Consider the following 16,377-nt stretch of genomic DNA (forward strand, 5'->3'; position numbering starts at 1 on the left):
TGTCCAACCACGGTCCAACCAAGCTGGGTTTCAGGGCACACAGTCCCTTCATCAGTGACCGGAGAGGAAAAATATTAATGCCATGGAGTCTGGGTATGAGAGGGCTGGCAAAACAAAAGGGGTGGGGGGAAGAGTAGACATCCCTCTAGCCGGCCTAGCAGATAAAGGTAAGGGAGGGTCTGGGTGGGTTTTGGGGGGTGTCATGTGTTTGGAGGGGTGCCGGCAAGAGGTAGTGGGCATCCTTCCTGCTGGGGATTGTTTCAAGTGTGGCAGAAGGGGGGATTGGGCATCCCTCCTGCCGGGGATTGTTTTGGGGGGTTCGGCATGAGTGAGTGAGCATCCCTCCTGCTGCGGACAGTGGGGTTCAGGGGTGGTGGCAGGAGGGAGCGGGCATCCCTGTTGCTGGCCAACTTGTGGTGGTTCCTTGCCACTACTGCTCGGCTGATCGCAGCAGGGAGATTTCCTTGCCGTGATCAGTTCAGCGGCAACGCGATTCTCTAAATGGCATCTGCGATATGGACGCCGGTAAGAGAATTGCGGGGGGAGGGGCAGGGTTAGGCATCTGTCCGTTAGGACAGACATGATTCTGTAGAGTACGCCTGTGTGCAATTCTCAAAAGCCGCTTAGGTGGCTGCTGAGAACGGGCGTCCTATACAGAATCAGGCCCTTGGTGTCCAACTATGAGCTTGATTTGATAGGAGCAGTCAATCATCATTGAAGATTAATAAAGGGCAACAGAATGTCTGAGGACTGTTTGTACTTGTACCCAGAATCTAGGAAATCTGCAGTCACTCTGTTATGAGAGAATATCATTTAGCAAATACAATCTGTACCTTTTACCAAAAATAAAGGGCATGAGAAAATGTGTGATTTTTATACTGCGAGTCCCACTGCCATAAAGCAAATGGTATTTGGATATTTGCAAATGTTTCAGTGGTGTACTTCTGAATCTTTTAAAATGTGAAACTGATTGCACTAAAGAAAACTCTATTTATTAATATGTGTTTGTAGTAATAGATATTTTGATTACAGCATTTATCTGTTAAAGCAGTACAAAGTAGTTTCTTTTGAAGAGCCGAGGCAGTCAATACATGCATACGAGTATAATCCTACCTAGTAAATAAGGATAGTATCAAGATACCGGCAGTCCCCAGGTTAAAAATGAGCTACATTTTTAAAGCTGTTCTTAAGTCAGATTTGTATGTAACTCAGAACTTGTAGATTTTAAGATTCTTGCTGCTTACCTTTACTCCCAGGTGACAAAAGGGTCAACCGTCCCTACCAGTCTAAGGTACAGCACGCACAACCGCACACTGTTCTTTTTTTTTTTTTAATATGTTTATTAGCGATCACAACACAGGCCGTTCTTTTTTTTTTTTTTTTTTAAATCTTTATAGGTTTCAAACAATCATAGTGCACAACAATTATACACACAAATAATAGTACAATAAAAGCATTTTTAACTAATAAATGTACCTAACAATCACTTTAACCCCCCACCCCCAAATTAATAATCCATTACAAATAATCAGTTTAGAATCATCCTGTGAATCCCCACTTCCCCTACCCCTTGGCCGTTCTTAATGTGACCGAAGCAGACTTGAAGAAATCTCTTAAGCTCTCAGACGCTCGCGTTAGCTATAGCATTGTTTTATAAGCCAACTTATGCAGGGAAGGAGGTATCTTTCATTGAGCTATAGAGTTTTCAATTTAAGAATTTATCAATTTTTTAAAGTATTTTCTAATGCAAATTAAAAGCAACTGAGAAACCGGCACTTAGCTTTTAAGCATGTGTTGTCACTGCCGGTGTTATGTTGCTGACCACGACCCAACGGGCCCCGTTTCACCCAAGTTGCTTTTTATGCATAACGTTTTAATATGCATTAGAAAATACTTTAAAAAATTGATAAATTCTTAAATTGAAAACTCTATAGCTCAATGAAAGATACCTCCTTCCCTACATAAGTTGGCTTATAAAACAATGCTATAGCTAACGCAGGCGTCTGAGAGCTTAAGAGATTTCTTCAAGTCTACTTCGGTGACAAATTTCTAAGTCCTTGTTTTGTTTGCTTTGGCTATTTAGGACTTTTTCCATTACTTTGATATAGCTTTCTTAATGTGGCCATGCATCATTCTTGAATCTGCTGCAGGAGAAGCGTAGCAGTTTTTGCCACTGGAAATACTGCTCATTGATATGAAATGAAGACGCAACCGCGTTCTTAAGTATGAGTCATACATAAGTTGGGTGTCTGTAACTCGGGGATTGCCTGTGCATAGCACAGATATACTCTGTGCAAGTCACTCAGATGCTCCTGCCCTACCTACACCATCAATGAGAGAAGAGGGTGGATTAGGAGCAAATTTTGCCCCACCTCCCCTATATTTGCACCCTGTGATGTCATATCCCTTCCACATTCCACCAGTAAATTCATTTTATTTTTGAAAACTTAAGTGTTTAGCCCTTGAGAAAAGCTTTCAAGTACTCTGCCAGAGACCTGCTGACTTTCCCATTGACTCAAGGACATTGAATAAACACATTCTCCAGAGACTTCAGTACCCATGGGACATTAATGCTGGAGAATCCAGCAAAATGTATCAATAAGTGCCTTAAGATAATATAATTTATGAAAATTGTAATCTGCTTAGGTTTTAAGTGGAATAAAACTGCTAATAAATAAATTAAGTAAGAACACATGAGAAAGCCAACAATAGAAAAGAAAAATCCAGCACGGTAGATAAGGAAGTAAGGATCATTGTCCCTTATTTCTGTGTGGCACACATGGAGAGGCATAATTGATAGAACATACATATGCACATGTACGCTGCTGATGCTGGACGTCCCCCGAAAGCATGTGATAAAACAGTTTGATTATATGAAGCATGGACGTCCTGCAGGGAAGAGTACAGGGACAACCTTTAAAGATGTCCAAAGTCATCCAAGTTCCAACGATTATATGACCCCTCCTAGACATATACACTTGGCTATCTATTAGTTGTCCTGGCACATATCCCTAATGATGTCAAAATGTTGCACCCTGCACGGGAACGGGGATGATGGGAATACCCTGGGACCTGCGGGGATCCTGTGGGTTCCCCCTTCGGGTCGCGGAGATCCTGTAGAGACGCCCCCTCGGGTCACGGGGATCCTGTGGGGTTGGAGGCAGCTCGAGCCAAGAGGCTCATCTTCTTTTCCTGCCTGCAGCACGTAGCCAACCTGGAAGTAGGCTTCACGTCAGTTACGTGCAGCATGCAGCGTTTTCCCAGTGTCTTTCAAATAAAGTTTGTTGCTTCCTTCCCTCCTCTTGACGTCATCATCTTGGCTTTTCAAATGCTTAATTTTCACCGCGCTTTCTCAGCAGTGTCCTCCAGTTTTTCTGTAGACACTAGTTCTTGCCTTATCTTCACCATATGTAAGTCATTTTATATATCCTACTTCTATTTTTATTTTCAAACATTTTTACTTCCTTTTGCTAGTCTCTCTTTTGTTGCCTTTGACTCTGTAGATTAGTTTTGTTTTCTCCCTGCATGCAGGTGCCACATTGATCCTTTTTTTTCTTTTGGGTTTCACTTTCAAGCCTTCATCGCTTTGACTCAAGTGTGAGTGTTTATGGTGCCAATATTCAAGACAGGTAGATTCAGTGTTTTATTTTATTCAATATGATTTTTCCCACTGTCAGTGTTTTTTGTTTCCCGCCGTTTCATGTATATTCCAAGCCGCACTTGGCTTTCCGTTTTGAGTTTCTTATTTTCCCATAGCTGCCCCAGCCTTCAGTTTTCATTTTATTTTTTAATTACCCTTTGGCCACATATTCATTTCATTTTAAGTTTCTAGTTATAACATAACATAACTTTATTATTCTATACCGCCATGATCAGACGACTTCTAGGCGGTTCACACTGAAGAGAGCTGGACAATCAGTGAATGCAAATAATAAAAGTACAACATATTACTCAAGAATAGACAGAATAAGATTATTAAATTTAGTGTGTCTTCTGTTTAAGAGATAAATCTATCAAACAATACAGTTTTAATTTCTTTCCGAAAGGCACCGTAGATCAGCCTGGCTCCATTGATGTAGTTACCTAACCAAGACTGTTGTTTACTTGCTTGAAACATGAAAATCCTATCCAAAAAGGGTATGCAAATAAATTACAATTTCTGGTTATCCTTGTAGGGCTATATAGCACGAAATGAGGTAAAAGATAGGTAGGAGCTAATCCCCAAATCAGCTTAAAACAAATGCAAGAAAACTTAAACATTATTCGTGCCTCCATTGGCAACCAGTGCAGTAGTCTATAGTAGGGACTAACATGGTCGCTTTTTTTAATCCAAATATCAGGCACACAGCCGTGTTCTGTACTGTTCTTAATTTGCTCACTGTTTTTTTAGGTACACCCAAATAAACGATATTGCAGTAGTCCAATATAGATAGAACCAAAGACTGCACCAATAATCTGACCCTTACCACGCTTTATAACCCTGCATGCTTATTTTCAAATCGCCTTCCCATTAGCTTTATCTTGGCTGCAATCATATGTATTGTCTGTTTTCTCTCATCTACTATATTTCCCTCACTGCTCTTTTCTGGTGTATTTTATACGTCCCATTTGCTCCTCCACATTTTTATTTTCAGACTTTTTTGCTTAGATATGCCTTTCTTTGCAAAAGCCTTATAGAAACTGTTCTTGCCATGTTTTTCACTGTGTGTATAGTAGGTCACCATGCATTTAATTGTGTACATAATAGTTTACCATCTTTTATATTATTCTGTGACTGCTCTGATGACTCGTTTTTAGCATTGTATTAGATCACTTTTACACAATGTTTTATTCTTTTTGTATGTCATCTCATTTTTCTTCTGGCTTAATGACTTATCTAATACTTTACTTTTTGCTCTACTAATGTCAGCCCATTACCCCCAAAGTGTTTTTCTCAATTGTTTGATAATTGCTGTATATGACTTTAAATTGCTTTGTAATTGCTTTATATGACTCTCCTCTACTGTTCTCTGCAAAATTGTGGCTTAAGTGATCTGTCATGGTTCATTTGCTTTTTAAAAAGTTTCTTCCATTGTTTGTTTATTGCCCTAAATAATTTGCTGCATATTGCCCTGCTATGCTTTAATTGTCTTTTTATTGCTTCAAAGTCCAAAGTGTTTTATGTGGCTTTTTGGTATACTGTATCATGCTCATTTGTTCTTAATTTGCAGATTGAAAGGGATGCAAGAGGGAGGAATGTTGAACATAGTGGTGAAGGGAATGGAGGGAGAGATATGGCATGGTGCTGGAGAGGGGTGATAGAAGGAGAAATGTTGGGCATGGGGCTGGTGGGCAGAGGCGAAAGATGCTGCACATGGTCCGGGGGATGAGAGCGGGATAAATGCTGGACCATGGTAGGAGGAACCAATGGACAGTAACAGAAGAATTTACAGAAGATGGGAAAGTGGAAAAAAGAAACTGGGACCAGCTTCATGGAAAAATAAGTCTCCAGACAACACAGGTAAAAAACTGAATTTATTGACTAAAATATGTTAACTTTGGGAAATGTATATAGCAGATGTCTTTGTATTGTGTTCAAAAGAAAAGGAAATGCATTTCTGGTTTTATTTTTACAGTGTTGAAGTACTTGCTGATCCTTGCTGTGGCTGGTGAGGATCCCAAAGCACCGCCAGCAGAGGACCTCCTCTAGAGACGCCCAGAACTCACCTCCACCAAGCACAGCAGTCGCTGGCAGCATCCATGGGCCACTAAGGTGCCAGCATCTGTGACTCAGGGACGCTATTGCTGCCTGCCAAGTTTGGCAAAAGGGACCCCCGGCCAACTGCAGAGGAAGTCTTCAGCTGACAGCTTGGGGGTCCTCATCAGCTGAGTATTTATATTTTATATTTACATTAGAGGCTCTGGTAGAAACCCATTTACAAAGTATGTATTCATCCCAATTAATATTTCCAGTAGCATAATTAAATAAAATAATTATGTCTGAAGTTTATAGGGACAGGCAGGGACGGGTTTGACTCCTAGCGGGGACAGGTTTGATTCTACCAGGGATGGGCGGGGACAGGTTTGATTTATGTCCCCGCACAACTCTCTAGTTTGGAGTTGTGGTGGAGATGGTTGTTGTTAGATATAAAAAAAATAGAGTTCTGATTGAGATTATGTGACAGGCAATTCAGAGAGTGCCAGTGTGAGAGAAAGTGAGAGAGACTGTCAGGGTGACAGACAGGAGAGACTATGTGAGAGATTGGGAGATTGAGAGACGTGCAGTGAAAAAGGATGTGATAGGGAGAGTATGTGACCACCAGAGTGAGTATCTGAGAGAGTCTGAGAGTGGGCCAGTGAGAGAGTGTGGGAGAGAAAGTGGGTGTGATGGTGGAAAGACAGGAGCCTCCACACACACCCCAATGGCAGCGCAAAGAGTATGAAGTAAAGTGGGGGTTCCCCCCCTCCCACATACCCCATCGGAGCTCTTTAAAAGTAAGTTTTTCTGCGGTGTGCTGGTGTCTTGCACCAAATTGTCTGCACTCCAATGTTGGCACGCTGATGTCTCGAGCGTTTGTGTCCTGTCACCGAATGAAATGACTCTCCTCTTAGGAAAGGCTACAGAGGCTAGGTCTCTTCAGCTCGGAGAAGAGATGGCTGAGAGGAGGAGATCTGATAATATCATGAGTGGTTTCTTGTAAGCTCTCAGCATTTCAGTGTGGTATTGTTTGGCTTGTTACAGCTCATTCTTTGTTCTCGTTTAGAATTGTCTTCTAAATATCTGTTGATATCATCTCGACCAGCGAGTTTGCAAGGTGTGTTTTCCTTGTCCTGATGAAAGCTCACTCGCTGAGAGACAGCCGTGTTGAGAGAAAGCGACAGCTTTGAATTGAGTCTGTTCTCCCAGAGAGCAATTTGTTATAATATGGACATCTTTATGTGCTAGTAAAAGTGCTTTGGACTTCTTAGTGTTCCACTTTGTTTGCTCATTTATTAATATCATGAGTGAAAATGGGAGCCCGAGAGCCTGTGTCAACGGGCGTAAGGTAACACAGGGCTGGTAGAGCCCTTGTGTTGCCCGTCGGCTGGGTAGGTGGGATTAGTGTAGTCAGGGGGAGGGCAGAAAGGAACAGATAGGGATTGGGTAGAGAGCTTGTCAGGGAAAGAATTTTAAATTCATTGGTGGAGTGGTGCGTGGGCAAGGCTTTAAAGTCAGGACCCTGGAGGACTCGACTTCTCCTGAGGTCCTCCAGGGCGGCTTTTTCCCGCCCTTTGTTGGGTGTGGCTGTTGTAGTTTGGGGGGAGGCGGATTCCCGAGCTACTGGGTCAGGAGGCTCATCAGGTGATGAGCGTTGGGACGGTGGGGAGCCGTGCCCGGTGGGTCAGGTGATCCGGAAAAAGGGCATGAGGGACATGCCACCCCTCTGACTCTTGCTGTGGTGGCGGGGTCGAGGGAATAAAACTAAGCCATTCGGTAGCTTGGGAGGAGCTCTTTATACAATGTTCATTATGTTAATGAAGTTAAGATTTGTTATGTGTTTGGTTAATAAACTGAGCTGCGGCTGATTGTATCAACCAGAAGACTCCTTAGTGTTTTTTGGGGAGTTAAGAGGGTGGGTTGTGGTTATATATATATAGGCAGACAGCAGGGTCTATCCAGATCCCGCTGTTACAGGTAGATGTGAATTCCTTGTTTATCTTTACAAAAGTTCAAGAACTAGAAGGCGTTCGATGAAGTTGCTAAACAGCACCTTTTTAACAAACCAGAGAAAAACATTACTTCACTAAACTCCAAGTTCTGTATATGGCTTTCAAAATCGTGCACGCAAATTTGGGTCCACAATTTAATTAAGTAAAGAGTTAATTAACGCTAACAATCAGTCATTTCCATTAATTGCCAACAGTTTGGATTTGCGTGTGCATCTTACTATGCACTATTCCAGTGGTTCTTAAGCCAGTCTGGCTTTAAAGATAGCCCTAATGAATATCCATGAGGCAGATTTGCATGCCTGTCACTTCTGTTATATGTAAATCTGCCTCATGAATATTCTTTACACCAAAAAAAACACAAGTCCACTCCTCATTCAAAATAATATTTTGAAAAAATTATTAAAAAAAAAAAAAATGATGTGTTCATACCCATATCTAAAATGCCAAAGGGTAGGCAAGGGTTACCATGGGACCATCATAGCCACATCAGTATCCCAACTGCCTATTCAATGTTCCCCTGCAAATTTGCGCTTCGCGAATCGTGGACTCACTAATTTGTGATATTCTCCAACCGCCTCTTCCTGTACTAAATTCAGGCTACACCAATCAGGAACTGCGTGTCAAAGCAGCTCCTGATTGGTGTAGCCTGACTTTAGTAATAGGAAGAAGCGGTCGGAGCATTCCACGAGTGATTTTGCACCCGCCAGCGTCCCAGCTGCCCTCTCTTGCCTTTAAACCGTATTTGCAGTTTTTCAAAATTCACAGGGGTTCCTGGAATGGAACCCCTGCGAATTTCGGGGGAGTACCGTATTTTCACGCAGATAACGCGCACCCGTGTAAAACGCGCACACAGGTATAGCGCGCAGAAACCACGATTTTATGTACAAAAACTTTTGTATACCGCGCTCACGGGTATACCGCGCATGCTGCCCGACTGTCCTTTCGCCCGCCCCGACTCTCCTCTGGCCACCCTGACTCTCCTTTCGCCCTCCCCGACTCTCTGTGCGCTGTCCCGACTATCCGTTCACCCTCCCTGACTTGGTCGGGTTGGGCCCATGTGCCTCAGGCTGCGCCCCCAGGTGGGACCTAAGGCTCCAGGGCCTATTCTGATTGGCCCACGCGCCTTAGGCCCCACCAGTAGGCGGAGCTTTGGGACGGATGGGCCAATCCGGCCTCATTCCGTCGTTGGCTGCCTGCTGGACAGGCGGGTTTGGCTCCCGTCTGTCCGGCCAACTACCAAAGGTACGGGGAAGGGGGGTGGGGGTGTCGTGGGGGTCGGCCAGGGGGGGTCGCGGGGCGGCTGGGGGGGCGGGCGGAGGTTCTTGGGGGGGGCGGTCGGTGGAGGGAGGGGGGTTTGCGTCGAGGGCAGGAGGGCCTGGGATCCCTCCTGCCCGTAATGTAGTGCGGGGTGGGGGTAGGGGGTCGCCGTGGCAGGAGGGTTTGGGCTCCCTCCTGGCCCGATATTGTCGGGGAGTTGGGGAGTTGGCCGGGCAAGAGGGCTTGGGCTCCCTCTTGCTCCGATCGTGGATGCGGGTGCGGGTGGGAGCGCGCGCGAGCGGTCGTTCGGGGTGGGGGTGCGAGCGGTCCTGGGGGGGGTGAATCGGGCGTCGGGCGGGGTGGGAACTATGTAAAAAAAATTTTGTATACCGCGCTCACGCGTATAACGCGCAAGGGGTATGCGCGGTAGGTAAAAACACGTATAACGCGTGCGTTATATGCGTGAAAATACGGTACTGTACCTTGTCACACTTTTACAGTCTCTTATATATTTATATACAATGAACTTATCTTTATAGTAAGACTGGCAGTTCTTTCACTTCACGGCTTGCCTTTCCACCTGGACATTGACACCTTTTTTTGACATGCAACACACAAACTCAAGGACTTCCTTGATGCATATTCTTTAGGGATATCTTGAAAACCCGACTGTCTGGGAGACCTGAAGACAGGTTTAAGAACCACTGTGCTATTCTATAAAAAAGCACGCATAAATCTTGTAGCACACAACTGAAAAGGGGATGAGGTCAAGGAAGGAGCACGGGCAAGTCAGATGCCTTTATTGAAGTTTAGAGTTTAAAATGAGATAATGTTATTTGATTTTTATTCTAGAGCTTTGGAGTAATGGCTTAAGAGTTGAAGTGTAGCCGCACATTTATAAAAGTAGGCTAAGAATGAGGGAAACCAGGTTCAAATTCCACTGCTACTCTGTGAGATCTTGGGCAAGTTACTTAACTCTTCATTGCCTCAATTACAAACTTAAGGATTGATATTCAGCTTCTGACAACTGGAATCTTAGGCCTCCTTCCCAGTGCATTTTGGGTTGTATACCATATGGAGTAACAGTCACCAACAAGTTCACCCAGAAAGTAAATCTTTAAATAGTGATGGAGAGCCCTCAGTGTGGGAATGTAAGCTCTGAAGAACTGCTCAACTGAACCATTCTAACGCTCTTAAACAGAGCTGGCACCACTAAATGGGCCAACTGCATGCCATCATCGGGCCACTTCAAGTGTGCAATTATGTGTTATAAATTAATTCAGTGAAAAAAATAGTGACTAAAGTAATAACTACCATATGGCATACAAGACCCCACTATGGCCAAATCTGCAGACCCACAGGCAGTTAGATTGAGAAGACAGTCCGAGTATTTAGCTGAATTTAAAGCTGAATGAGTTTAAATGTTCACAGATGATTCATGCATTCATGCATTCAATTCCTATGTCCAATCACGGTCCAACCAAGCTGGGTTTCAGGGCACACAGCTCCTTCATCAGGGACCGGACAGGAAAAATGTTAACGCCATGGAGTCTGGGTATGAGAGGGATGGCAAAGCAAAAGAGGGGTGGATGAGGAGTAGACATCCTTCCAGCTGGCCTAGCAGATAAAGGTAAGGGAGGGGTCTGGGTGGGTTTTGGGGGGTGTTCGGTGGGGTCATGTGTTTAAAGGGGTGGCGGCAAGAGTGAGTGGGCATCCTTCCTGCTGGGGAAGGGCTTGGACATTCGGTGACTTCCTGCCGTGTGAGGGGATTCTGTCCCCCCCTCGGACGTTGAATTGACTAGCCATATTGTGTGCAGTAATTCACTCCAGAGGTTAGCGGATTTAGGAGCTGAATTGGCAAGGCGCTCCAAAATGAGGGTGTAAAATGAAAAGGGCGTGTGTGAGGCGAGAGGTTGTGGTGAAGAGAGAGATTGCACAACTGTCCGCAAGTCCTGATTACCTCCGGAGAAGGCTTCATGAAGGGTAAGCATTGTATTTTGTAAAATGTTGTATGTACACAGAAAAAAGAGGAAGCACAAAATAAAAGAAAAAGCTTCCTCAGAAAAATCAAAAATCGCAAGTTTCAATCACCACCTCTCACTAAAGCCAACTACCCAAACAAATAACCATACACATTTCTTACTCTCTTTGAAAATGTCCAAACTTTTTTTTTTCTCTAGTAAGTTCTTGTTGTAATACATCCTTGATATATCTTTTGTGATCCGCCTTGAACTGCAAGGTAATGGCGGAATAGAAATCCCTAATGTAATGTAATGTAATGTAATTACTGACAATGTCTCTTCTAAAGATAGTTGAATTTCTAAATGTTTAACTTTAGAATGGAATTAATACCCAGGTTTTCTGTGGTTTTACATATTCTATTGTTTTATTTTTGCTTAATTCACTTTCTTAGGAGAACTTAAAGACAAGAGTTTTCTTTGGAAAAAAAGCGAAGGGTTCATTTATTGTTTACTAATTATATTTAAGGAACTGTTTGATAGGCTTGTGCCTTAAATGTATTTCCCTGTTTCTGTAAGGAAACACAGTTTTATAAGGAAAAGGATATAAAGGTTGAATGAGGAAAAGTAGAAAATATGGGGCTCATAATCGAAAGAGAAAAACGTCCAAAACCGGCATAAGTCGACACTTGGATGAACATTTCTCAAAAACGTCCAAGCGCCGAAAATAAAAACGGGTTTTGGACGTATTTCTAAACGACCTAGGCCTTCATAGTGCTGCTCAACATCCAAAGCTAAACGGGGCATTTCGGGAGGAGTGTCGAGGGTGGAAGTTGGGCAGGACGTGGGCTGGCTTAGACTTAGTCGCACAACATGTATAACCGAAAGTTATACAGCCCACGATCAACGGAACTTGGACGTTCTGACTTAGACCATGGTCTAAGTCACAAAAACCCACCTAAAGTCACCAGATAAGCACTGAAAACACATAACACAGACCCCCACACACTACCCCAGTGATCACCGACACCCCCCCCCAAACTCCCATAAAAATATTAATCACACCTTTAAAATTCAGCCTCTAGACCATCATCACCTGGCCGCCTGGCGTAGGAAAGCTTAGTCGTCCAGCACAGAGGCAGCTTAAGTCGAATTGGGGTGGGTTAGGGACTCATGGAAAGGAGGACCCATGCCCATAAGCCCCTGTAATCACTGCATTGATAAGGAAACATGTGCACTCCCCTATACACCCCAAATACACCCCTATACACCCTTTTGTACTGGCATATAAGTGGCTCCTGCTCCATAAGGGCTATTGGGGTGGTAGATAAGTGGGTCTAGGGGATTCTAGAGGTGGTTTGGGGGGCTCACCATGACCTATAAGGGAGCTGTAGTGAGGAGAAGCCATGGCACCATTTTTGTGAAGTTCACAGCAGTGCCCTGTAAAGTACCCCACTATTTAGGTGGCATGTTTGGATGTTCAGTCCATCACTTTGCAGACCCCTCCCACGTCTAACAGGGCTTGTTCTAGGCGTTTTTGACTTGGATGAAAAGTTGGATGGAAATGTGGTATAAAGATGGATGATTTAGTGACTTGGACGATCAGATCGGCAGGACGTATACTTAGACGATTTTCAAAACAAAAGGAATTTTGGACATATTTTTTGAAAATGTGTTCTAGGCTGTTTTTTACTTTGAATGATTTGCGACTTGCGATTATGCCCCTCTATGTCTTTTAACAAATTTAAAAGTTTATTCACAGTAGACCTTCAATGGAAGGGGAATTAAAATAAGCTGCATGACTTTTCTACGTAAGATTTAAGGACAGTTTAATTAAGTAATCTGCAATGTGAAACTGAGCTGGTTGTTATATTCAACTAGTTTTTCCTAATTAGATAACAAAGGCAAATTTGAGATTTGTTTCAGCAATATAGGTTCTGAAGCAAATGTTGCCAATACTATTTCTAATCTGATTTTTAATCTTTGCATTTACTGAGCAGAGGTGCCAAAGTGATGCTTTTGTTCTAGAATTTCTTCATTTATAATCTTTACTTCCTTGTTTAAGTTCCTTGATTTCTCTCACACCATAAAATCAAATAAGTCATATTGAATATTTTGTAATAAGTGACTATAACTATGATATAATGTTACCAAATTATTATAACAATATGTATACATATTGTTATAATCTTCCCTCATATTCATTTTCCCTGACTGCAGCTGTGAAAAATGAATGGAGGATTCTATCCTTTGTCTTAAAGAATGTTATCTCTCAATTTTAAAATTATGTGGTCTATAGATTTAAGGTTACAACATGAATCAAGCCTTTATCTTGTTTTTAGAATAAACCATTAACAGAGATCATTTGCTCTGTTACTGAAATCATTTGTTTTGTTAACAAATAAAGGGCATTTGGAAAAAGAATAAAATTAAATATTTAAGTGGTACATAGTATAGTTCTATCCCTCATATTAATGGTTTTAAGTTCAAATTTTATTTTTAATATACCGACCATCAACAAGTATCTAGCCGGTTTACAATGCTAAAATAAAATATAAGATTAAAATGATACTTATAGAAGGGGGGGAGAGTGAACATTAAAAGACATGTTTATCCTCATATTTGGTTGATATCTAGTAAAGATGCCAAATTTTAAATTATATTGTGATCTTTCTAACTTTAGTGCTTTTTTCTCTTTTGGTTGAAGGTAAAGCCTTACTGAAGTTTTAGTGTGCATAACTGTGTTTATATGTCACTGTGTTTCTCATTTTTTTTACACATCCTAAAGTAAAATATAAAAGTTGTTGTTTGACTTATGCATAGTTCCAAAGTTATTAAAACTGAAGCAGGGAGAAATTAGATTACCTAAGACCAATAAAGAAATTATAGGAGTCAAGACGTTCTGAAATAATGAAAATCTTTAAAGAACTAGCACTATATTTTAAAAATGGTTTGCACTGTTACAGCAGGATGTGTCTCACTTCCGGCTCACCACACAATTGTTTCCCACGTACACACCTTTATAGGACCCCCAGGGACCCCTGAAGAAGACTTTTTGTCGAAACGCGGACCGTGTTGGGTCCTGTATCCCTAGCGGACTAGGTCCTTTAAGGCTCTTATGTGGATGGAATTATTTTATGTGGATGATTTCAGTGTACCTTTGGAACTTTGACACTTTCAAATAAAGTCCATTTAGGAACATCGTCACTCCACAGAGGTTTTTTTTTTGTTTTCTCTGGATTTTCTTCTTTGTGGATATTTTGGGTCAATTCCTTTTGGTTTTAAATGTGTGATGTATACAGTCACAATGACAGAGAATCTTTAAAAGGAAATGAATACATAGGAGGTTTGAAATGCCGCATGCGCTAGACCTTAATGCATTGAGCTGGCGTTAGTTCTAGCCGTGTAGCGCGGGTTTAGCACACGCTAAAATCCTGCATGCGCTAAAAACGCTATCGCAGCTTAGTAGAAAGGAGCCCTTAAACCTACTGGAATAAAAAGGAAAAATGGGAAATGGGAAGAGCTTAAATACAATGAAAAAATAAAATGTTAAAAGGGAGGGAAGAAACGGAAGGGCTTTAGCACAGTAGGTTAGGGGTCGCTTTGAAGGAAGCATTTCTGTTCGGTACTGCCGACTACAAAGAAGCTGTTAGGGCTCTGGAAGAATAGAATCAAACTGAGAAGGCATCTTTAAAAAGGAATATTTTTAGTTTACATTTGAATTTTTCAAGAGATGTTTCTGGTTCATAGTCATTCGCGTGCAAGACTTCAGCATGCTGAGAATGCAGCGCCCCGCCTAAAAAGTGACTTTTAAAGAGCTCCGACACGGGGTGTGAGTGGTGAACCCCCCCCCCCCCAGTTTACTTCATACTCTTTGCACTGCCATTGAGGGGTGGGAGGGGTTGGAACCCTCCATTATAGAGTAAACTTAACTTTTTCCCAATTTTTTAGGAAAAAGTTAATTTTTCTCTATAATGTGGGGGGTTGCACCCCCCCCAAAGGCAGCGCGAGCAGTCTGAAGTAAAGGGGGGGGGTTTCCCCCACACCCCCTGTCGGAGCTCTTTAAAAGTCACTTTTTAGATGGTGCACTGGTGTCTTGTGCCGAACAGTTGGCGCTACAATGTCGGTGCGCTGAAGTCTCGCACGCGAGTGTCCCGTCACCGATGTTTCTTGTCTAAGACCTGACAGATGAGTGTTCCATAACATGGCAGCAATGACTGAAAAAATGGTTTTGCTGGTAGAATCGAAAAATAGTTTGCGAATAGAAGGGACAGAAAATAGGTTTTGAGTAGTGGAACGCAGATTCCGGGAAGGGGTATACGGAATAAGTAGTTTGTCGATGAATGCGGGTGAATTGGACTGCTTGGTTTTAAATGTTAGCAGAAGTATTTTGTAAGTGATGCGATGAAGAATGAGTAGCCAGTGAGCTTTGCGCAAGAGGGGAGTCACGTGGTCAAATTTTTTAGCTTTGTAGATAAGCTTGACTGCGGTATTTTGTAATAGTTGAAGCAACAGGGGGGAAAAAATGGAAAAAAATGAAAACCTAGTGAAAAAGTGGGGTTTATTTTTAAGGAATTGGACTGCTATAACGGTTAACAGGGGCACTAAAAGAGGAAAAAGATAACCATAATAAAGCTTGCTAGACGTGATGTAGAGACTGACTACACTGTGACTTAAGCAAATCTGAGCCTCATATTCCATTCCTAGATGTGTTTCAACTGATTTACTGTTTTAAACAGAATCTTCATTTAATATTTGTTGAAGTCCTTTATTCATAGTGTATCAAGAGGGGTGTGGCACCTTCAATATAGAAGATCAAGTTACAGTAAAAGTGCCTTAGCGAGTCTTCACTGGAAGCCCATAACAGAGTATTAATGCAATGAATCAACATAACGTATGACTTTCTCAGGACTCTTTCTTCATTGGTCACCAGAGGGGAACTGGATGACCGTTGCTGCCAGGATTATTGGACTACAATTGCAGAAGAAATTTTATGAGACTGAACTTTAAAACTTTACAGTTTATTTTCTTACAACTAAGGACTTATTTCTTTATTTTAAAGTTTTATCTTTTCTCTAGTAACAATTAAGCAATGCATATTACTAAAATTATTATTGAGCCTATGAAATTATCCTCTATAATAAAACCCTAAGCGCGCATGCGCACTTAAGACGGCGTGTTCCCTGCCAAATTCCATTTTCGAACACGGAGGCAGGGAACATGCCGGTGACTCCCCCCTTCCGCCCTCACTCACCGCCCGAGAAACCGCTGCTGCCACTGATTCCCGGAACGGGGGGGGAAAGGCACAGGCACCCCTGCCAGCATCTACTTCTCACCCTCCTCCCTCTCGCCTGCTCACCCGCCCACCGCGTTTAGCTTCTTAGAAAAGCGCTGCGCCGTGCTGCTGCTGGCCTCACCATCTTCTCTCCACTGTGGCTCACCCTCTGACAACTTCCTGTTTCTGCTAGGGCTA

At 42.6% G+C, this 16,377-nt stretch overlaps 1 protein-coding gene across 4 annotated transcripts in view; it reads left to right on the plus strand.

Moving 5' to 3' along the window:
- Window positions 1–16,377, plus strand: part of A4GALT (alpha 1,4-galactosyltransferase (P blood group)) — an 81,049-nt gene that overhangs the window by 24,964 nt on the left and 39,708 nt on the right. The window contains exon 1 of one of the 4 annotated variants that reach the window (XM_033950682.1): window positions 5,431–5,500. The exons of the other annotated variants lie outside the window; for them this stretch is intronic. The gene's annotated coding sequence lies outside the window, so the exon portion shown is untranslated. Of the gene's footprint in view, window positions 1–5,430; window positions 5,501–16,377 lie in introns of those variants that run through there. 4 annotated transcript variants of the gene reach the window in all.

Source organism: Geotrypetes seraphini, chromosome 7, assembly GCF_902459505.1.
Source record: "Geotrypetes seraphini chromosome 7, aGeoSer1.1, whole genome shotgun sequence".
NCBI lineage: Eukaryota > Metazoa > Chordata > Amphibia > Gymnophiona > Dermophiidae > Geotrypetes > Geotrypetes seraphini.